The sequence below is a fragment of the Tamandua tetradactyla genome, chromosome 4, assembly GCF_023851605.1.
Source record: "Tamandua tetradactyla isolate mTamTet1 chromosome 4, mTamTet1.pri, whole genome shotgun sequence".
In the NCBI taxonomy this organism is placed as follows: domain Eukaryota; kingdom Metazoa; phylum Chordata; class Mammalia; order Pilosa; family Myrmecophagidae; genus Tamandua; species Tamandua tetradactyla.
The window spans coordinates 173,618,155-173,641,000 of NC_135330.1; the positions used below are offsets into that span (position 1 = coordinate 173,618,155).

At 36.6% G+C, this 22,846-nt stretch overlaps 1 long non-coding RNA gene across 1 annotated transcript in view; it reads left to right on the plus strand.

Annotated features, from left to right (window-relative positions):
- Positions 1 to 20,142, plus strand: part of LOC143679533 (uncharacterized) — a 62,390-nt gene extending 42,248 nt beyond the window's left edge. Inside the window, exons 2-3 of the long non-coding RNA XR_013173816.1 lie at positions 17,562 to 17,697; positions 20,003 to 20,142. This is a non-coding gene — a long non-coding RNA (uncharacterized LOC143679533). The remainder of the gene's footprint in view (positions 1 to 17,561; positions 17,698 to 20,002) is intronic.
- The last annotated feature ends 2,704 nt before the right edge of the window (positions 20,143 to 22,846 follow it).

The following is a 22,846-nucleotide window of genomic DNA, read 5'->3' on the forward strand; positions in this document are numbered from 1 at the left end:
AACATCTAAACTCCAAATGAAGAAATGACATTTTAAGCTTGAAATGCCAAGTAGTTAAAATCAATAGTGCTTTTTTTTTCAATAAATATATATTAAGCACCCACTTTTTCCTTCATTTAGATATGAGGGCTATAATAATAAAATGGCAATAAGATACCTGCTTTTAAAGCTATTTAGTAAAGAAAGAGAGGGAAAAAATTTTAAAAAAAAGGTTTTTTTACAGTCATTCTGAAAATGACTGTAAACAACACAGAGTGGTAAGTAATCAGGTATGGATTTGGTGGAGCTTCTTCCTGGTGTTAACGGAGAACTCTTCTATGCAGAGGTATTTGAATTAAGATTAGAAGGGAGAGGCAGAAACTGTTACTCAGAAAGTCAGAGAAAGAACAAGTGCATGAGCCACAAAGAGTGAACAGGTCTGTTCCAGAAGGGCTGGGAGAGAAAGCCTGTGCCGCTGAGAGATGGACATGCCAGGGAGTGGACGTGGGAAATGGTAGCAGATGAGCAGAGGAGGTAAGGGGCCAGCCAGGTCACAAAAAGCCTTGGATAAAGTTTGGGCTTTATCCTAGGCTATGGGAAACTATTCAAGGGCGCTAAATTAAGCAATGATAATCTGACTTCTCATTTACAAAGATGTTTGGAGAATCTGTATGGAGAATGGAGTCTCTGGCATAAAAGTAGATATGGGCAGGATAGTTAGGAGATTGTTACAATTAATAAAGGGTGGTGGTATCAAGGACCGGGTGGCTAGCAGTGGGAAGAAGTGAAGCTGCCAACTGCAATAACTACTTTGGAAAAAAAATTATAGATAGAATGCATGTGAGCAACAGGAAAAGCAAGAAGAAAAATATGATTTTAAAGAAAATCCTTTTTTTGTCATAAAACACACACCAATCGAGAGAGCAGTGAACCATTATTTCAAAAAAGAAAGTAAATGAGCACATTCAAGAGAACTTTATGAAAATTATTTTAATTAAATCGTAACTTTGAAAGTGATTCAAATTTTAATTTTCTTGACATTTCTGGCCAGAAAATTTGTTGACATCTTTGGCCAGGAAAAATGTTGACATTTTTGGAACTTTGTTCCAAAAGTTGGAGGATCATAAATGGTTTTCTGAAAGAAATATGGGGGAAAATAAATGGTTTTCTGAAAGAGCTGACAGTCCGCATACCCAACTTCTGAATGAGCTGTTAAATGGCCTTGTTTAACCACTAATCAATGCACAAATAAAAATTTGGGTTATTGATGTGAATATATTTAGTTTTGCCAATAAGCTTTTCAAATTATATGGTTCCAGTTTTGTTTTAAAGGTCTGAGTTGTATTAGTGAGTGTTCCCTAACGGATACTGAGTGAGTTCTTTAAGTATGTTTAATTTACATTTTAATGTGGCAAGAATTTTCACCATTGTGAAAATGATAATTAATCCATAAATTGACAATTACAGATAAATGCCAATTTTCCCCTTGAGTGTCCCTCCAAGAATGAGACTCAAATTTGTAGTAAATCCACTTGTTCTTCATATCTCATAATTTACAACTAAATTCACCTGAGTTTCTTCTTCAAAAATAGTCTCCTTTTATTGTCACTGAAGTCATAAAATTAAGAAAGAAGGACATTTTTAGCCATCTACACTTAAAGAAAATATTGAGAGAAAAAAATTTATGGTGACCAACTTATATCATTTTGCCTGTGACTTTCCCGATTTTAGCATTAGAGGTCCCACATCACTGAATATTTCCCAGTCTTAGGAAAACTGAGATGGTCAGTCCTCAGAAATGGAGGTCAAAATATATGCAAAATTTGGAAAATAGAGCATAGACAACATCAGGATGTTACGCAGACAGTATTAGATATATTTTAATCTGGAGGCTGTATCAATAGATTAGCAAACCAAATGGGATGTTTGGACTTGATTGTGTTATGAGTATACAAACAAATGAGTAAGCTGTGAGAGGTAGGAACACTATTGTAGGATTGTGTGGAGATCATTGAACTTCAGTCTCACAGACCCTTGAGAGCAAGGAGAAACAAAACAAAGCAAAAACAAAGCACATCCACTCCTTTTGCCCCTCTCCCAGGCCTCTGGTGTTGGGAATGTAGAAACTGTTTTGTGAAGGCCATGCCTCAACATCAAAGCTGGGTTCAAACCACCTTGACTCTGAGTCCTATCACTTTTTTTTTTTTCAGCAAATATTGGTGATACCAGGCTTTATTTCTTTTGAAGGTAACTACATCTTCTGACATATCTTAAATCATGAGAGGGGTTTATGTCCTATAGCTTTTCCTATATATCAGCAGTTCCCTAATGCTGGGCTCTAGGCACAAAACACTTAAGGCTCAGTAAGCGCATGATTTATTTTTTTATTTTTTATTTAAAAAATTTTTTTTTATTAATTAACGGGAAAAAAAAGAAATTAACCCAACATTTAGAAATCATACCATTCTACATATGCAATCAGTAATTCTTAACATCATCACATAGATGCATGATCATCGTTTCTTAGTACAATTGCATCGGTTTAGAAGAACTAGCGACACACCAGACAAAGATATAGAATGTTAATATAGAGAAAAGAAATAAAAGTAATAATAATAGTAAAAAAAACAAAACAAAACAAAAACAAAAAACCAAAAACAAACAAACAAACAAAAACAAACAAACAAAACCTATAGCTCAGATGCAGCTTCCTTCAGTGTTTTAACATGATTACTTTACAATTAGGTATTATTGTGCTGTCCATTTTTGAGTTTTTGTATCTAGTCCTGTTGCACAGTCTGTATCCCTTCAGCTCCAATTACCCATTATCTTACCCTGTTTCTACCTCCTGCTGGACTCTGTTACCAATGACATATTCCAAGTTTATTCTCAAATATCCATTCACATCAGTGGGACCATACAGTATTTGTCGTTTTGTTTTTGGCTAGACTCACTCAGCATAATGTTCTCTAGGTCCATCCATGTTATTACATGCTTCATAAGTTTATCCTGTCTTAAAGCTGCATAATATTCCATCGTATGTATATAGCACAGTTTGTTTAGCCATTCTTCTGTTGATGGACATTTTGGCTGTTTCCATCTCTTTGCAATTGTAAATAACGCTGCTATAAACATTGGTGTGCAAATGTCCGTTTGCGTCTTTGCCCTTAAGTCCTTTGAGTAGATACCCAGGAATGGTATTGCTGGGTCGTATGGCAATTCTATATTCAGCTTTTTGAGGAACCGCCAAACTGCCTTCCACAGTGGTTGCACCATTTGACATTCCCACCAACAGTGGATAAGTGTGCCTCTTTCTCCGCATCCTCTCCAGCACTTGTCATTTTCTGTTTTGTTGATAATGGCCATTCTGGTGGGTGTGAGATGATATCTCATTGTGGTTTTGATTTGCATTTTTCTAATGGCCAGGGACATTGAGCATCTCTTCATGTGCCTTTTGGCCATTTGTATTTCCTCCTCTGAGAGGTGTCTATTCAAGTCTTTTTCCCATTTTGTAATTGGGTTGGCTGTCTTTTTGTTGTTGAGTTGAACGAACTCATTATAAATTCTGGATATTAGACCTTTATCTGATAGGTCATTTCCAAATATTATCTCCCATTGTGTAGGCTGTCTTTCTACTTTCTTGATGAAGTTCTTTGATGCACAAAAGTGTTTAATTTTGAGGAGCTCCCATTTATTTATTTCCTTCTTCAGTGTTCTTGCTTTAGGTTTAAGGTTCATAAAACTGCCTCCAATTGTAAGTTTTGTAAGATATCTCCCTACATTTTCCTCTAACTGTTTTATGGTCTTAGACCTAATGTTTAGATCTTTGATCCATTTTGAATTAACTTTTGTATAGGGTGTGAGATATGGGTCTTCTTTCATTCTTTTGCATATGGATATCCAGTTCTCTAGGCACCATTTATTGAAGAGACTGTTCTGTCCCAGGTGAGTTGGCTTGACTGCCTTATCAAAGATCAAATGTCCATAGATGAGAGGGTCTATATCTTAGCACTCTATTTGATTCCATTGGTCGATATATCTATCTTTATGCCAATACCATGCTGTTTTGACCACTGTGGCTTCATAATATGCCTTAAAGTCTGGCAGCGCGAGACCTCCAGCTTTGTTTTTTTCCTCAAGATGTTTTTGCAATTCGGGGCACCCTGCCCTTCCAGATAAATTTGCTTATTGGTTTTTCTAATTCTGAAAAATAAGTTGTTGGGATTTTGATTGGTATTGCATTGAATTTCTAGATCAATTTAGGTAGGATTGACATCTTAACTATATTTAGTCTTCCAATCCATGAACACGGTATGCCCTTCCATCTATTTAAGTCTTCTGTGATTTCTTTTAACAGTTTTTTGTAGTTTTCTTTGTATAGGTCTTTTGTCTCTTTAGTTAAATTTATTCCTAGGTATTTTATTCTTTTAGTTGCGATTGTAAATGGGATTCGTTTCTTGATTTCCCCCTCAGCTTGTTCATTACTAGTGTATAGAAATGCTACCGATTTTTGAATGTTGATCTTGTAACCTGCTACTTTGTTGTACTCATTTATTAGATCTAGTAGTTTTGTTGTGGATTTTTCCGGGTTTTCGACGTATAGTATCATATCGTCTGCAAACAGTGATAGTTTTATTTCTTCCTTTCCAATTTTGATGCCTTGTATTTCTTTTTCTTGTCTAATTGCTCTGGCTAGTACCTCCAACACAATGTTAAATAATGGTGGTGATAGTGGACATCCTTGTCTCATTCCTGATCTTAGGGGGAAAGTTTTCAATTTTTCCTCATTGAGGATGATATTAGCTGTGGGTTTTTCATATATTCCCTCTATCATTTTAAGGAAGTTCCCTTCTATTCCTATCTTTTGAAGTGTTTTCAACAGGAAAGGATGTTGAATCTTGTCAAATGCCTTCTCTGCATCAATTGAGAAGATCATGTGATTTTTCTGCTTTGATTTGTTGATATGGTGTATTACATTAATTGATTTTCTTATGTTGAACCATCCTTGCATACCTGGGATGAATCCTACTTGGTCTTGATGTATAATTCTTTTAATGTGTTGTTGGATACGATTTGCTAGAATTTTATTGAGGATTTTTGCATCTATATTCATTAAAGAGATTGGCCTGTAGTTTTCTTTTTTTGTGATATCTTTGCCTGGTTTTGGTATGAGGGTGATGTTGGCTTCATAAAATGAATTAGGTAGTTTTCCCTCCACTTCGATTTTTTTGAAGAGTTTGAGGAGAGTTGGTACTAATTCTTTCTGGAATGTTTGGTAGAATTCACATGTGAAGCCGTCTGGTCCTGGACTTTTCTTTTTAGGAAGCTTTTGAATGACTAATTCAATTTCTTTACTTGTGATTGGTTTGTTGAGGTCATCTATTTCTTCTTGAGTCAAAGTTGGCTGTTCATGTCTTTCCAGGAATGCGTCCATTTCCTCTAAATTGTTGTTTTATTAGCGTAAAGTTGTTTATAGTATCCTGTTATTACCTCCTTTATTTCTGTGAGGTCAGTAGTTATGTCTCCTCTTCCATTTCTGATCTTATTTATTTGCATCCTCTCTCTTCTTCTTTTTGTCAGTCTTGCTAAGAGCCTATCAATCTTATTGATTTTCTCATAGAACCAACTTCTGGTCTTATTGATTTTCTCTATTGTTTTCATGTTTTCAGTTTCATTTATTTCTGCTCTAATCTTTGTTATTTCTTTCCTTTTGCTTGCTTTGGGATTCGTTTGCTGTTCTTTCTCCAGTTCTTCCAAGTGGACAGTTAATTCCTGCATTTTTGCCTTTTCTTCTTTTTTGATAAAGGCATTTAGGGCAATAAATTTCCCTCTTAGCACTGCCTTTGCTGCGTCCCATAAGTTTTGATATGTTGTGTTTTCATTTTCATTCACCTCTAGGTATTTTCTAATTTCTCTTACAATTTCTTCTTTGACCCACTTGTTTAAGAGTGTGTTGTTGAGCCTCCACATATTTGTGAATTTTCTGGCACTCCGCCTATTATTGATTTCCAACTTCATTCCTTTATGATCCGAGAAAGTGTTGTGTATGATTTCAATCTTTTAAAACTTTTTAAGACTTGCTTTGTATCCCAGCATATGTTCTATCTTTGAGAATGATCCATGAGCACTTGAAAAAAAGGTGTATCCTGCTGTTGTGGGATGTAATGTCCTATAAATGTCTGTTAAGTCTAGCTCATTTATAGTAATATTCAGATTCTCTATTTCTTTATTGATCCTCTGTCTAGATGTTCTGTCCATTGATGAGAGTGGTGAATTGAAGTCTCCAACTATTATGGTATATGAGTCTATTTCCCTTTTCAGTGTTTGCAGTGAATTCCTCACATATTTTGGGGCATTCTGGTTCGGTGTGTAAATATTTATGATTGTTATGTCTTCTTGTTTAATTGTTCCTTTTATTAGTAGATAGTGTCCTTCTTTGTCTCTTTTAACTGTTTTACATTTGAAGTCTAACTTGTTGGATATTAGTATAGCCACTCCTGCTCTTTTCTGGTTGTTATTTGCATGAAATATCTTTTCCCAGCCTTTCACTTTCAACCTATGTTTATCTTTGGGTCTAAGATGTGTTTCCTGTAGACAGGATATAGAAGGATCCTGTTTTTTAATCCATTCTGCCAGTCTATGTCTTTTGATTGGGGAATTCAGTCCATTAACATTTAGAGTTATTACTGTTTGGATAATATTTTCCTCTAACATTTTGCCTTTTGTATTATATATATCATATCTGACTTTCCTTCTTTCTACACTCTTCTCCATACCTCTCTCTTCTGTCTTTTCATTTCTGACTCCAGTACTCCCTTTAGTATTTCTTGCAGAGCTGGTCTCTTGGTCACAAATTCTCTCAGTGACTTTTTGTCTGAGAATGTTTTAATTTCTCCCTCATTTTTGAAGGACAATTTTGCTGGATATAGGAGTCTTGGTTGGCAATTTTTCTCTTTTAGTAACTTAAATATATCATCCCACTGTCTTCTAGCTTCCATGGTTTCTGCTGAGAAATCTACACATAGTCTTATTGGGTTTCCCTTGTATGTGATAGATTGCTTCTCTCTTGCTGCTTTCAAGATCCTCTCTTTCTCTTTGACCTCTGACATTCTAACTAGTAAGTGTCTTGGAGAACGCCTATTTGGGTCTAATCTTTTTGGGGTGTGCTGCACCTCTTGGATCTGTAATTTTAGGTCTTTCATAAGAGTTGGGAAATTTTCAGTGAAAATTTCTTCCATTAGTTTTTCTCCTCCTTTTCCCTTCTCTTCTCCTTCTGGGATACCCACAACACGTATATTTGTGCGGTTCATATTGCCCTTGAGTTCCCTGATACCCTGTTCAAATTTTTCCATTCTTTTCTGGATAGTTTCTGTTTCTTTTTGAAATTCAGATGTTCCATCCTCCAAATCACTAATTCTATCTTCTGTCTCTTTAAATATAGCATTGTAGCTATCCATTGTTTTTCCATCTTTTCTACTTTATCCTTCACTTCCATAAGCTCTGTGATTTGTTTTTTCAGTTTTTCTATTTCTTCTTTTTGTTCAGCCCATGTCTTCTTCATGTCCTCCCTCAATTTATCGATTTCGTTTTTGAAGAGGTTTTCCATTTCTGTTCGTATATTCAGCATTAGTTGTTTCAGCTCCTGTATCTCATTTGAACTATTGGTTTGTTCCTTTGACTGGGCCATATTTTCAGTTTTCTGAGCGTGATCCGTTATCTTCTGTTGGCGTCTGGGCATTTGGCCAGATTTCCCTGGGTGTTGGACCCCACGGGTTGAAAGATTTTTCTGTGAAATCTCTGTGTTCTGTTTTTCTTATCCTGCCCAGTAGGTGGCGCTCGTGGCACATGTTTGTCTACGGGTTTCACCAGTAAAAGTTGCTGTGGGTCTTTAACTTTGGAAAACTCTCCCCGTGGGGGAGGTTTGGCAGCCGAAGCGGCTTGGAAGAGTGCCAGCCAGCCCGGGGGTCCGAACACAGGGAGGGTCACCGGCTGCCACAGCCCGGGAGAGCGCCCGACCGAATTTCCTAGTCGGCCCGGGGCGCCAAGCGTGGTGGGAGGGTGCCAGCTGCCGCAGCCCGGGAGAGTGCACTGTTCCCAGCTGGACTAGGGAGTCACGTGTTTGGAAGGGACCCCCCAGTCACCATTCTCCGCGGTCTGGGGATTTCCGACCCAACTCTCTCAGTTGGTCTGGGGGACCTCGCGTGGTGGGGGCGCCAGCCGCCGTGGCCCGAGGGGACCGCCTGCCCTATTCTGCCAGCTGGCCTGGGAAGGAGGAAGGGAGGGACTCCGGCCGCTTGCCGTTCCACCTGGGAAAGCCGGCGCCCCTCGGCGATCTCACTGGAGCTGGTTCTCCCAGACAGTCAGTTGTTCCAGGATGGGGTATGCTGTCCCTTTGATCTCCGTCGTGGCTCTGGGAGCTGCTCTGTATCGTCTCCACTCCCCCTGTAGCTGTTCTGGAGGAGGAAAGGTGAGGGTGGCAAGGCTGTCGAGGCCAGTGGTGGAGGAGCTGGTGATGGCGGAAGAGGGCACGGTGGTGGTTGGAGAGCCGCCGGAGCAGGAGGAGAAACGGAAGGATAAGATGGGGATGGAGCGCCACCGGAGCAGAAGGGGGAAGAGGGAGAGGAGGGCGGGCTGGCTGGCGGGGTGTGAGCGCCGCGCCCGGCCGGGGGACAAAGAGGGAGAGGAGGGCGGGCTGGCTGGCGGGGCGTGAGCGCCGCTGAGTCCTATCATTTTAAGCCATTCAGTAAATGGCACCCACCTGCCCACTTTTGGCCACCACTGCTATTGCTTTAAAAAAGCCTCCTTATTCCCTTCTGTCTAGATCTCAAGGAAGTGTGAAAGTAGTTCACAGTACTCCTGTCACTGGCTTTATTTCTCTCCCAACTGGACAGGATAAAATTTTTGTCAGCAGATTCCTTGGGTATCAATTATTCATTGTTAACATTGACAGTGGTAAACCATTTGGGGACATGAAAAGGGTCCACTGAGAGGACATTGCGAAGCTTCTGTACACACATAGGCCAATTACAGAAAAAGAAATGAAGGCTAACAGAGAACTAAATGTAATGTCATAGCTCAGGTTACAACTCAAGACAGAGCTAAAAATAGTACTGTGATTTGTCTTATGACATTCTGAGTGCTTCTTCTGAACACAAATGCAATTTAATTTTAATGGGTTATTTTACTATGATTAATAAATTTCAATTCAGCTTGTTATCTTCACATTATAGCATGTTCACAGGCTTTATCTAAGCCAAGAGTATTTTTATTGGACTTTATGTTTTAGCAAATTGTGGCACTGTTACAATAGTTTCATGGTTTATGTATTTTGTAAGGCTCATTTTTAATGGAAATGCTTTGTGAACTCTTAGGCATGTTTACTTGATCATAAAAAAGCAAGAAATACCCAAAACAGGTATATAGAATTGGTGCCATTTACTGAGAAAATGAATTTTAATATGTTTTACTAATGACAATATCTTGACTTTTTTTTAATATAGGGGAAGTTGATTCAGGCTGGGTTATTTAATCAGGATACTACTATTTTCAAATTCATAAACTTTGCCTGAGATAAATTACACAGAATGCTATCAAATTGTATTACTTCTAACAAATAGATAATACTTCTAATAAGTATAGAAAGAATGGTTAATTTTTGACAAGTACTTTTAAAGATAAAAATTTCACATAATGACATAAGACATTTTATTTCCTGACTTAAAACCAAGGACCAGAAGTTTCAAATTAGTTTTGCAAAGCTATATCTGTAGCAGTTTTTTGCTTTTTTTTTTTTCGCATGGGCAGGCACTGGGAATCGAGCCCGGGTCTCCAGCATGACAGGTGAGAACTCTGCCGCTGAGCCAGCATGGCCCACCCAATACATCCGTAGTCTTGACATTGTGCTTGTAGAGTACCCCAGTTAGATCACTAGGTGGGGAGAAATGACCTGCAGACAGGTTCCAGGACATCCCCTTCAATTTGAAACAAAATGCTCAATCACGCACACACACACACACACACACACATTTTTCTTTTTTAGTACCAGGTTTCCCCAAAGCTTACATTTAAAGAATGGGTTTCAATTTTACCAAAAGAAATTTCACATTTGATTATAATATTAAAGCAGAAACATTTGAATTAAAAAACTATGGCATCTTTATTGGTAAAAATAAATACGTTTGAAATAAGCTGCTTTATACCAGTAGTCTCCCGGCTTTTTAAAAATGTCAGATTTTGTGGATTTTTTCCCTTAGAATTATTTGTCTTGTTTTTTTAGAAGTATTATAAAAACTGGTATAGAAACAGTTTATTTAGAATACAGTGTTGCATGCAATATGGAAACTCTGCAGAAACCTTCAACCTCCAGATGGGTCCCTGGACCAGATAAGTCCTGAAACCTAGAAGGGCCAGCCTTTCCAGAACATCAGCTAGTTCCACTTCCCTACTGCATATTAGGGACAGCCCTTTCAACATGAAAAAGTTAAATGGCAATAGCCCAAATGCCCCTACAGAGTGGGATAGAAACAACAAAGATGATGATGGAATTATATAGAGAAGTTAAGCCTTAACAAACAAGTATGATTGCTGAATCATTGTATCCTTTAGTCTCTAGTATCTTAGAGCACCTAAGAGTTAAAAACCCAAAATCGTGGAATTGTAACCCATCCAAACTGAAATCTGTTCTACAACTAATTGTTTTGCTGTGCTTTGAAACTTATTGTTTTTTAGTATATATGACATTTTTCAAGAAAAAGAAAAAAGGTGATGATAAGTAGTATATATATATATTCTTTCTAGCCTCCAATGTTCTGGAGCAGCTAGAGGGAAAAATCTGAGGCGATGGTATAGTGGCCCATGACAAACCCTGGGATCTGTCCTATAACTACTTGTTGAAGGGTGCTTTGAAAGCTACTGCTTTTTTCTTTCTTTGCTTTGTATATATGTTACATTATACAATAAAAAAGTTAAAAAAAATAGTGTTGTATTATTTTTATTTGGGTTTATATGTAAAAGCATCAATAAATAAAAAAGAAAATAGACATTTATGGGAGCAAGTATGAAAGAATCACATGCTGATTGAGTAGTCGTTCTTGACTTTCTCTAATTTATTCTGTGTAAAATCACTAGGCATGTTTTAAACTTGTCCATTGATACCATTTAAGAATAGCAAGTGTGAACCACAAATAATATTTTGTGATATTTTCTCATTGGTCTTTCATTCTACACTTTGAGGAAGAAGCCGAAATTTAAATATTGGAGGATCCTTTCATGTTTATTCAAATTTACAAGGCTACATTGATCTATGAAAATCTTTCTGATAAGTTCAGTCACCATTGAATATCACTGCTCTTCAATCCCCAAAACACTTAAATTTATAGAGTGTTTCATAGTTTCAAAGCCTTTTCACACATGTTCTTATTTAATTTCCATTCCAAACCTGTAAGGTAGAGGTTTTTCTTCTCTGAATTTTATTCTTGTGACAACTGGGAATTCACTTGTAACTCAGGCTCACTAAATTATACAACTAGTTGAGGTGAAGAATTGAGACTCTTTTACTCAATTCTTCATTTTACACGCACACAGTGGAATTCTTATATATTATTAGTACTATGAGCATTTATATTACAGATGTGGTTTAAATACCAAGTCCAAAGTAGAATCTTTGGAGTCTGTCAAATCTTCCCAGTTGCTCTTAAATCACCCAAAAAAATCTCAAGCATTTTGTAACTTATTTAATAGGAGTTTAAAATATTCAATTTACTAACATAAGTTATTCATTGACAATATTTAAGGCAGGGTACAAAAACTGGGAATTAAAAGGGTAAAGTAAAGATTTTTAAGTTTCAAAAGTAAGGTCAACAGGATGGCAGCGTGAGCCATTCCAGTGCTCCATCCTCACACAAAATCTTTAGGCAACAAACATTAGGTGGTAGAATTATTTTTTAAAGTTCCAGAAAAAAAGTTAAAGGGTTGCAATAACAGAGGAAGCACAAAATTAAGAAAAAATCAATTCTAACGTGGTAGATCTGTTGTGCCCTGGATTGCCCATCTCCCATGCCCTCCCTGGCTCATCCTGGAGACACTCATGCTTCCAGAGTGAGTCCCTGGTCCCAGCTCCTGAGGGGGAGCAATCCTTGTGCCTGTACATGGAGCCTGTGTGTCTGGCCCAGTCTCTTTTCCTGAAAGTCTGAAGCAGGACACTTGTAATGGACTCACCATTGCAGAAGGCAGCTTGCATGTAGACGGCAGCTCACAGACCTCTCACAGGAAGGCTATGGAAGATCAGTTAGATCACAGCTGCCTGGGGCAAAAGTGTGCTTGCTTTGGGGCATACAGTTCAGGGCTTCGACCATGAGGAAACAGTGTTTCCTAGGAACAGGGGGCATTAAGATCTGTGTAAGGGGGATTTTCTAAGGCCATATGGAGTGACCAGGACAAGATGCATACAGAGGAGACAGTGGAGGACCTGCACTTCTGCCTCAGACTATTCTCTAGCTGTATTAAATGGCTAAGCGCAAAAGAACACTCAAACAGGCCAGTCTGTAAAGACTGACAAAGCTAGTTTCTTTTTCTTTGCTTTATTTTATTATTATTATAACTTTTGTTTTTGTTGTTCTTAGCCCCTAGCATTCAAAGAAATCTCTGTCACAATACTACCTGGATGCAAAACTAAGGACAGATGCCTCAATGTTGAATTTTCAGAGAGGACACCTTAAAATATCAAAATGTCCAGGTTGCAACAAAAGATCATACAATGTACAAAGAAACAGGAAATGATGGCTCACGAAAAGGAGCAGGGTAAATAATTAAAAACCATTAACAAAGAAAAACAGAACTTGGACATACCAGACAGAAACTTAGCAACAACAACAAAAAGTTTCTAAATATGCTCAAAGAATAACTGAAAATATGGATAAAGTCCCAAGGGATATTAGGAAAATGATTGATGAACAACAAAAAAAAATATTAATAAAGATAAAGAAATTCCTAAAGGGAACCAGACAGAACTGACAATCAAAGTAACAGAAATTAAAAAAATAATAATCCTTTGAGGAATCCAAGAGCAAATTGAAGCTGGCTTAAGAAAGAATCAGTGACTGGGAAGTGAACACAATTGAAATTATTTAGTCTCAGGAGAAGAAAGAAAAAAGAATGAAGAAAATATGTGCTTGGTTCAAAAATATCATTTTTCCTTGAAAAAGGTCTGGGAGTCAGACTGCCAACACTTACAAAAAAAAATGCAGCACAGTAAAAATGCCAAACTTGAAATAAAATAATTAGTATGAATAGCTATTTCATATGAAGTAGAAAATAAAATCTATCTCCATTTTGAAACAGTAGTCTTAAGTATGACTTCTGTACAATAATACTTTTTCTATTAACAGAGATATGGAGGAGTACAGAAAAGCACTAAATAGATATGATAGAGAGAAATTTACTTTGTTTTCAGCCTACTTTTGCTTAGGAAGGAATTATGCAACTAGAGTGATATTGTGGTTCTCATCCACCAAGGCACTTGTGACTAAAGGCAAGGCAAAATTTTCTTTTAACAGAATTGTTGATAACAGAGCAAAACTCCCCACCCCCCCCCCACCCCCGGTCTTTATCTTCTCAGGAAATGGCACCACCAAATGTAGGATACTTTTCTTTCCTTTATTCTATACATCTAATCACTCAGCATGTACTAATGTCTCTACCCGTACATCCACTCTCTCAGTCCATCTCCATTGTTAATATCTTGTACAAGCTGTCACAATATTTGATATTGCAGGCTACAGCAACATTCTCTGAATTGATCTTCCTGCTTTTAGCTTTGCCTCCCTACAATTCATTCTATTCACTGCAATAAAATTGATCTTTTTTAAAAACAAATTTAAGATGGCCCTACCTCAAGGCCCTCCAGTGGCTTCCCTTTGCACTTATGAATTCCAAACTTCTTGCCACAGTCTTCAAGGACTCTGCAGCTGTTTCTTCTACTTGCATCCAGAATACTATTTTGCATCATGGCCCCCCAATACCTTATCTGCTCTGACTTCATTTTCCTAAAATATGCCAAGGTCCTTCCTGTGTTGAGGGTTTTGCTATTCCCACTTCCAGCAGCAGCAGCAGCAGTACCCATCCAAGTGCTTTGTAAGGCTGGCTCCCCTCCCTCTCATCATTCTGGTGTCAACTCAAATGTCTCTTTTTCAGAGAGGCTTTTCATGACCATCCCTGCTAAACCACCCTCCATCTCCCAATAAGTATCACAGTGCCTTTTTTTGTTGTTTCTCAGTACCTTTGTTCACCTTCTGAAATTACTTACTGATACTTGTTTTCTGTCTTCCAAATAGAGATATGACTTATATAGAAATAGGTAGTTTACTTTGTTTCTTCATTGAGTCCACATGACCTGGATCCGTGTCTAGCAGATAGTAGGCAATTATTAAATACATGTCTAAAAAAGCAAATGTTTCAATGAGTGAATGATAAGAGAAGTAAAGGATCTGACTTTGGACAAAATGATCAGCTTTTTAGGTAACGACATATTGGAATAATGCAGATGGAAGTTGGAGCTATCATCCCCGAGATAGCTAAGTGGAATTGACAGAGACCTCACTTAACTCCCTGCTTAATGAAGTCCAAACTCTTACCCCAGGTCTTACGGTCATTTGACCAAGTTTTTGCAGCTGAAATGTGTGTGTGTGAGTATGCGTGTGTATGTATGTATGTATGTACATGTCTGTGTTTCCCTCCTCTGATTCCAAATTACCCCAGCTACAAATATCACATTCCATTAGGATTGCATTCATACAAAACATTTCTCAACTCTGTGAATTTTCTTGAGCTATAGGAGATTACATAGTGAAAAAATGTGTTCAAACTGAGTTGAAACCCCTTGATAGATTATAAAATCAATACCTCAAGCCACAGCCCACTATAGGAAATGAAAAATAATAGTATAGAAAATATGTAACTGCATTACACATAGTTTAAATATTTTGTTTTAGAACCATTTAAGTGTTATGTATGTATGCATATTCTCAGTTCATGACACAATATGTATATTTTATTGGTCACAGTGAAAGGGCTTAAAAGTCCTTCAATTGGAGAGATTGCATATCAAGTCCAGGCTTCTCCCCACTTCCTGCCTCTACTTTTTCCACTCCTCATCTCCTCTCTGCCTGATTAAAATTGATAGCAGTACTGTCCCTGTGATAATCATCACTGCCACCACTATACTGCCACTCATGCTCACAATTGCAAATGACCCTCTTCATTTACTCAGAAAACCTTCCCTGCTCTCAAGTTTGGCTCCTAGCTGACCCTTCAAGCATTAGGGAGGGGAACAGATACCCCCATTCCCCATAGGTATAAGTCCAGTAACTAAGATGTCTATCTTTTTCTCTTTGTTTCAAAATATTACAGAGTGACTCATATAATCAGAAAGCTAGGGTGATGTTTCTGTCACTTACTGTATTTAGAAAAAAAAGAGGTGACAGGTAAAGGGTTCAGAAAGAAGAATCAGGTCCACAGAGTCCAGGGTCTGAGATTTGATGGTCTGGAGACCTCAATTTATGCTGCTGGTTAGGAAAAAAAATTAAGAAAACCTTTGCATTAGTAGAAATTTTTCTTAAAAGAGATAAGAACTTGTGATAGAAGGTACACAACAGGAACTCTGCTGCTTTCACAAGCAGAAACACAGGCCAGTAAGGTCCTGGGATTCTGTACTTCATTCTTTTAAAACTCACTTTGAAAGCTGAGATCAGTATTTCTGGCAAACCCAAAGCTTGTGTAGAAGACGGAGTCACAATATTTAGAGATTACTGTGATTCTTTTTTGTTCTTTCCTTTCTTATCCATTCTGTTTCCCTCTTTCCTTCCTTCCTTTCTTCTTACAAGTGTGAAGGGAAATAGTTAATTCCCTTTCAACAAATCTCACAACGATTATTTGTTAAACATTCAAGTTATGTGCTAAATACTTTAAAATCCTTAGAAGTCGAATATTAAAGTGAAATCAATGCAGAATTATATAGCATAAGTCAGAAAGGGATTTGATAATAGCTGGATTGCCACTTTTCTTCCCACTATGAAGTACGAACGCCTGTGGTTTATGAGAGTTAAGTGAAAAAGGCATTCTTTTGTACCTCAAATCAAAGCTATGGAAACATGCTAAGTATTTTCCCAAAACATAAGTGTCATAAAAATCATTCACAAAAACTTGGATGGATAGATAAAGCCCTTTCCGTAAGTTCATTGGATTCCATTCCTCATCTCTTAAATTTATTAATGCAAAATATTTACTATAGTGATCTTTATCACAAATAAGAGAAAATGTATCTTTTAAAAAATTCTATAAAGCTCTGTAACCTGGTTAAACTGTCATTAATAAATGCTTTAATCAGAAAATCTTAAAATGGACTGAACAAGATAAAAATGTTGATTTGAAAGAAAAGAGGAAGACCAAATTTCAGAGCTTCCAAAGTAGCTTAGATTTGATACAAAAGAGTTTTGACTTCAGTCAATGCCTTGGGTTGTGTTAAAGGAAGTGAGCCAAGAAGCACAGGTAATGAGTGAAATGCCAGAATCACACACTTTCTCACTACGAGGTGGGTAATGTCACTGTGTAACTGTTACAGAGTAGGAGCATTTGTGACCTCTTCATGCAAAATGAACCCGCTCTGCCCTGCAATCTTACCTCAAGGCATGGCCCTACAGCCTCCACAACATATCCATAGAGTGAAGCTACTTGAATTGAGGAGAAATAATCCCTTTCTAATTTATGATATTCATCTCTTCCAGTAATTTGTTTGCTAATATGCCAGCAATCGATAGCAGCAGTGAAGGAGAAATTTGTTTTCAAAAGCGTTCTTCATTAAATCATAGTGGCCCCACACATTGCAACTGTAGTTTTCTTCATTATTCAATAGCACTTTCATATCCCATGTGTGTGACTTTCATTATTACTTATCATTTTTCCTTGAGATGTGTGATTTAATTTTAATGCCTGAATCTAAATCAAAATTCTCTGCTACTTAGAAGCTCTCTGATACAATAAGACAGCGAGGTTTATTCTGCTTTTGTGACTAAGAATGTTTTGCTCTGTTTCTAAATTATAAAAATCAATATGAATAAAAGGATCGTGAAAATCAGGTATAAATTTTTCCTTTTCTGACATAAATATATCCTAAAACAATGTAGTTACAGCTAGGTAGCTGTTTAATTCTTTATATAGATGATCATATAGCAACATTTTAGTTTGAGAGGTATGGTTATATCTCTAAGATATTTCCTTTTGGAATAATTCACATGCTTCACAGCTAAATAGGTGTGTGTTAAGAGTAGTTCTTTTAATTCCTGAATTGCCCATGCACACAGGACCCTCTTTCACTGCTGATGTCTGTAGAATGCTTGCAAAGGTTAAAGCAGAGTGTAAAGGTGGTTCAGTGGTGGAATGCTCGTCTTCCATGTGGGAGACCCAGGTTCAATTCCTGGACCATGTACTTGAAAAAAAAAAAAAAGTTAAAGCATTCCCCAGGCTGGATTATTTCCAAGACAAGCCATTATTTAATAGAGCAAATTATTTTCTTTGTTTCCACTGGGAAGCCAGGAAGTCAAAAGCCATCTCCGTAGCCCACCTTCAGAAGATCCAGGTTCCAGCAGGTATTAGGGCTTTCAGAGCCTGGTAGCTATGGCCCAGCTCCCCTCAACCCACAGGGGGCCCACACGTACCAGCATGAGGGTAAGCCAGTTCATTCATCTCTGAGGAAGTTTGTGAATTTCTGTTTAATGAAAGGCATGATGAAAGCATATCTCATTTCATGAAATTTAAATTTCAAATATGTAGTTGGTGCTGTGGTGGAAGCTTAAACCTTTAGCCTCAAAATGCTACCACAATAAAAAAAAATGTGTTTGACAGCAAGCAAGAACTATTTACATTTTAATATAGCACCGTTATCAGGGGCTCCATCATTCACACCTACACACCAAAAATTGATGTTTCTGTTTTTCTTAAGGAGCACTTCCCACAATATGTTGAAAAATAAAGGACTTGTTTCATAGCTTACAAGCTGCCCAACTAGTAGTTTCTTGTCTATGTCTGATACTTCTCCCTGCTTCCCCATGACCATCTCTTCTTATCCTGCACACTACCACCCAGGGGTGCCAGACACAGGCTTTAGAGAGGTTTGTTGCTTCCTAATCATGGGCTCTAGGAGGGGGCAGGGGGTCCTTCTGTCTCCTCTTCCTCCTTTATTCTCTGCAGTGCCATCCCACAAAACTATATGAGTACATCAGATTTTACTTTAGAAAGTAGGAGTATTTATGAAGAAGAAGAAAAGAAAGATTTTATTTGTATGCTAAGAAGAATTTTCCCATACTGCAGGGAGAAGATGTCTATGGAGAGACCCCTTTCCAATGGTATCCTTTCATGGAAATCTCCAGTTCTTGATCTTACTGCTCTGCCCTCTTATTCTCGGCTTTCTGAGAAAACACTGTTTTTGTTTTTTCTCTTAGAATCAATCATATTACACTCAACCAGCCTTTTTGGAAACCTGCTAGGTGGGTCTTAACCCAGAATATTCTCAGCTCCTCCATGATAATATGGCAGGAATGTCATCTCTACAGTGCTACAGGGGGCTTTGGCAAGACTGTCTGTGATAACCTTCGGAATGCCAACTTTTAGGGAAGTTTACAAGAGGATTTTTGGCCCTTCATTTACCCAAGGGAGACCAGAGTGGGTGTGGACTGCCAGTGTAAAGTCCCTCAGAAGTCCTTATCGGTGTGTTTAATTCAGGCTCAACTTTTTATTATTTTGCCTTTTGCACAACTGTTAAATATGAAATATGCATACTTGTATATGCATATACATGCCTCCCAAAGGTAAATATGACATCTCAGCATTAGTATTGTCTTAACCATCTGGAAAAACAGAAATGTTTTTCCAGTGTCATCACAGTTTCAAACACTGCTGTAATTAACACTTCACACTAGTTCCTTTCATTGATTTCCTTTCTACCCTTTTAAATTGTACATGCTTGGAACCTCCAAAATTAGAAGGGTCCTGTTGCTGAGATATAGATCCCTCAGTGATTAGTCTCATGAGCTATTTTTTAAAAAAACAACAAAATATAAAATTATTACTTGTAAATATGTAATTAAATTATTGTATTATTTTTGGTCAATATTGGCTCCCTTCTAGAAATGGTGATGAAGTTTGGGAAAGGAAACATTCTTTTAGCTTCACATATAATGCATCTCAAAAGCAATCTGACTTTTGGGAAGCAAAAACTGATATTCAACCAAATCGCTCAAAATGAAAGGATTAAGGAAAGTTCTCACATACAAAATATATTTATAATTCAAGCTCGAGTAAGTTTAAAGAAACTTTTAGGTGGAGTCAAATGCAGGCCTATTTAACAACTAAGAGATTCTATTACAAATCTAATATGTAGGAGGAAAAAACAAGCCAAACATTAGTAAATTCTGATTTATTTCAGTAAGGATGATTAATAGGAATTCTGTTTAGACATAGTTGTTCTCTGCTCATAAGAATGGGATAAAATTGTCATATAATGACTAACTTACTTTACATTTACCAGCAGTCTTTGGGATGAAAACTTCAATTATAAAAGGATAAAAAACACATTTAATATAATGAAGGTAAAAAGTTTTGAATCATTTGGATTAGTGAACCATACTGTCTAAGACAATGCTTCCTGAAATCACTCGAAACATACTTAGTTGTGATTTATTAAATTATCGTTAATACTAATTTCTTAAATGCTATAACACATGCAAGTTCAAACAGCCTATTCAATATTCTACATCAGCTTCTTTCAAAAATGTTCGAGTATTGTTACTGGCTACATAGAATCAGCAGTAAGTATTATCCCAATAAAAGTTTAATAAGAAACAGTCCAATCTGTTGATGACTTAGTCTACACTGATTCTGAATAGAGGTGATTTATTTTTCTTCATAGAAGTCACTTTGCGCACGGTACATTTCTGAGTGTTAGAAACAAGATTTCTTCCCTTCTCTCTCCCAGTGATCAATCAAAAATGATGTATGCAGTTTGGTACTCTTAGTATCCTACAAAAAGTGGAACCTCAATGCTAGAAGAAAAAAGGCTGTATCTAAACTGACTGAAGACGTTGACTAAGGCCTCTTAAGACTAAAAGGTTTAAAATTCCCAGTTTTTAAATAAAAATCTTTTGTGTTTTTTGGTCATGATAGTCTATTTGGCAATTGGGGACTAAAATACTTTATACCTCATTTCACGCTGAATTTTTAAAGTTTACAATTACATGAATTTGGATTCATACTCCTGATATGCCATTTTTTTATCGATGACTGACTTGCTTTATGTTTAATAAAAGGAATTTATAAATTTGATCTAAAATCCCAAATTTATTCTTTCAAAAGAGAGCAATGCTTTTTTTTCCTGGAATCTTTATCTACAAATGAACTACTATTTATTGTTTTTTTTACACCTAAAGTAATTACAGTCAATATATCTAAACAAAATTGCAACACAGATATGCAAGTGTGTTTTCTCTTTGCATGTGCCTATATATGTGCAAATATCTTGAATGTTTATATTTATGAAAGAAAAAGAAAAGGGAAAAATCTCCTAGTACAGAAATTACCCATAGCTTCAGTTTTACTATCTATAGAGTTGTCATTACATTCAATTTATATGTTTATTTTTTTTAATTACAGCTATTTTGGTATAACAAAACTATTGACAACAATATTAGAGTATGTACATTATTATGTAAATTTATGTAAACAAAACTCCATATATATCTCACTCACTCTAGAGTGGTCAAATTTTAAGATTATTTTTAATGTGAAATTTAGTACTGCCAAAGGTAAGCTTATCTTTCTTGAAATTGCCTGAAGCCTCTGAATAGAAAGTGCTTATTTTGTCCCAGTCTTTTAGAAATAGATTTCTATGAAATACTTGCAGTCTATAATAATCACTTTATTATTATTTCAACCAAATAATCACTGGGTGATTTAAAACAGTGAAAGGGAAGTATAAGAGAGACTAGAGACCTAATAGTCCATGTCTGAACTCGATGCTTGCACATCTTCTATTTAAAGAACAAGGATCTCTTTATGTCTCCAACACTTGGATTCACCTAGAACTGTTTACATTGAGAGAAGGAATGATCAGTAGAGAAATTTTGATGGACACTCTATGCTTAGACTGCACTCTATGTAGTCTAAATTCTCTCCTTATATACAACAATTTAGAAAACCAAAAGCCATCCAACCCAATCACATTAGTGCTTGGATCTTTATTAAATCAGTAAGCTTTTGAATACTATGAAGGTTGACACAAGAAAGGACTCCATAAGCAATACCTATGCTTTTCTTTCTTTAAACTACTTTGGGAGACATTTCCATTGTAGTTATCAATGTCTTTGTAAAGACTAATAGGGGCAAAAGTCTTTAAAAATAAAGTCTCAGGTAAATATGGCCTTTCTTTGCAATTTTCTTTTTTGGTATTGTATTATGTAATGGTAACTCCATACAATCTAATACCTCTCCTTTTACTTTTTCCATTGCATAGCAGGATTCACCAAGATAGACTTGAAATTTCATTGAACAATAATTGCATACGTAAATGGTAACCCTGTTCCTTTAACACTATATATATATATATATATATATATATAATTATTATTATTATTATTATTTTATGTGTGTATGTGAGGGGAGGGAAGGCATCAGGAATTGAACCCAGGTCTCTGGCATGACAGACAAGAGCACTGCCTGCTGAGGCACCATGGCCCGCCCTACATATATATTTTTAAACCAGCATTTTAATTTTGAAAACTATCTATTATACAAATATATAAAAAATAAATTATTATTTCTGTTTATGTCCTTTTTGTTAGCTGAGGTGTTTATGGAAATAGAGTGAGATGACAATAGACCTATATGCAACATTCAAACACACAGAGCAGAAGAAATATACAACTGGGGACAGAAGGAGTGATTTTGTTCCTTAATAATGACTTTAATGCAATATGATATAAATTAACAATTGAAAAAAATATGTACAAATGAAGTGACATGGCAGGATGCACTAGAATGAGTAATTTCTTCTTCCAGTTTCTTGACATTTCACAATCCCTAATTATTCCTTTATTCTATATCTCTCTTTCTTGTGCTCTGTATCATCCTCTCTACCCTAGTCATTATCTGAGAAGCTATCATATTAAGTAGCTTTTTATAAACCATATAAATTTTATAGCATCAACTGAGTGCAATACAAGTGCATTTTACTACCCATTTAACTCATCTGAGGATTTGAGGGTGGGGGATGAGAGATTTGAACTTTTCATGTCTTCTGTTTGCAAATTGTTGTCAGGGCTTTCAGAATACATCATATCTGTAAGGCAACACCCTGTCCATGTTTCTGCACATTGTTTGTGTACAAGACTCAGAGCTGCCATTTCACATTACAACACGTTGCTTTTAACGCCCTTCTAGGTTAGTCCTTTTAAAGATGCAGAAATCTTAGCTCCGTTAGGCTACATGCTGACCTGCATTTGAACTTCCTCCCAGCTGCTCCTGAGTCCCTATCAAAAACGTTTAAGCTGTACGATTTGGATGAAGCAATTACAAAATAAAATCATAAAAGATTTATGTTTATTTTTGTTTAAAAAGTCACTGAGGGGTAGTCAATGATAATATGAAATTGGAAAATTATTCTCCTGAATTTAAGCAGACATATATTCTTGTTCTTTTTGGTCTAATTTGCTCTTTGGAAATATTGTTATTATTTTTCTATGTACTCTTTGCAGTTAGTTTGTTCTTTGGGGGATAGCACTACATTAGGTACACTACCCTCTGTAGCACAAATATGTCACAATGG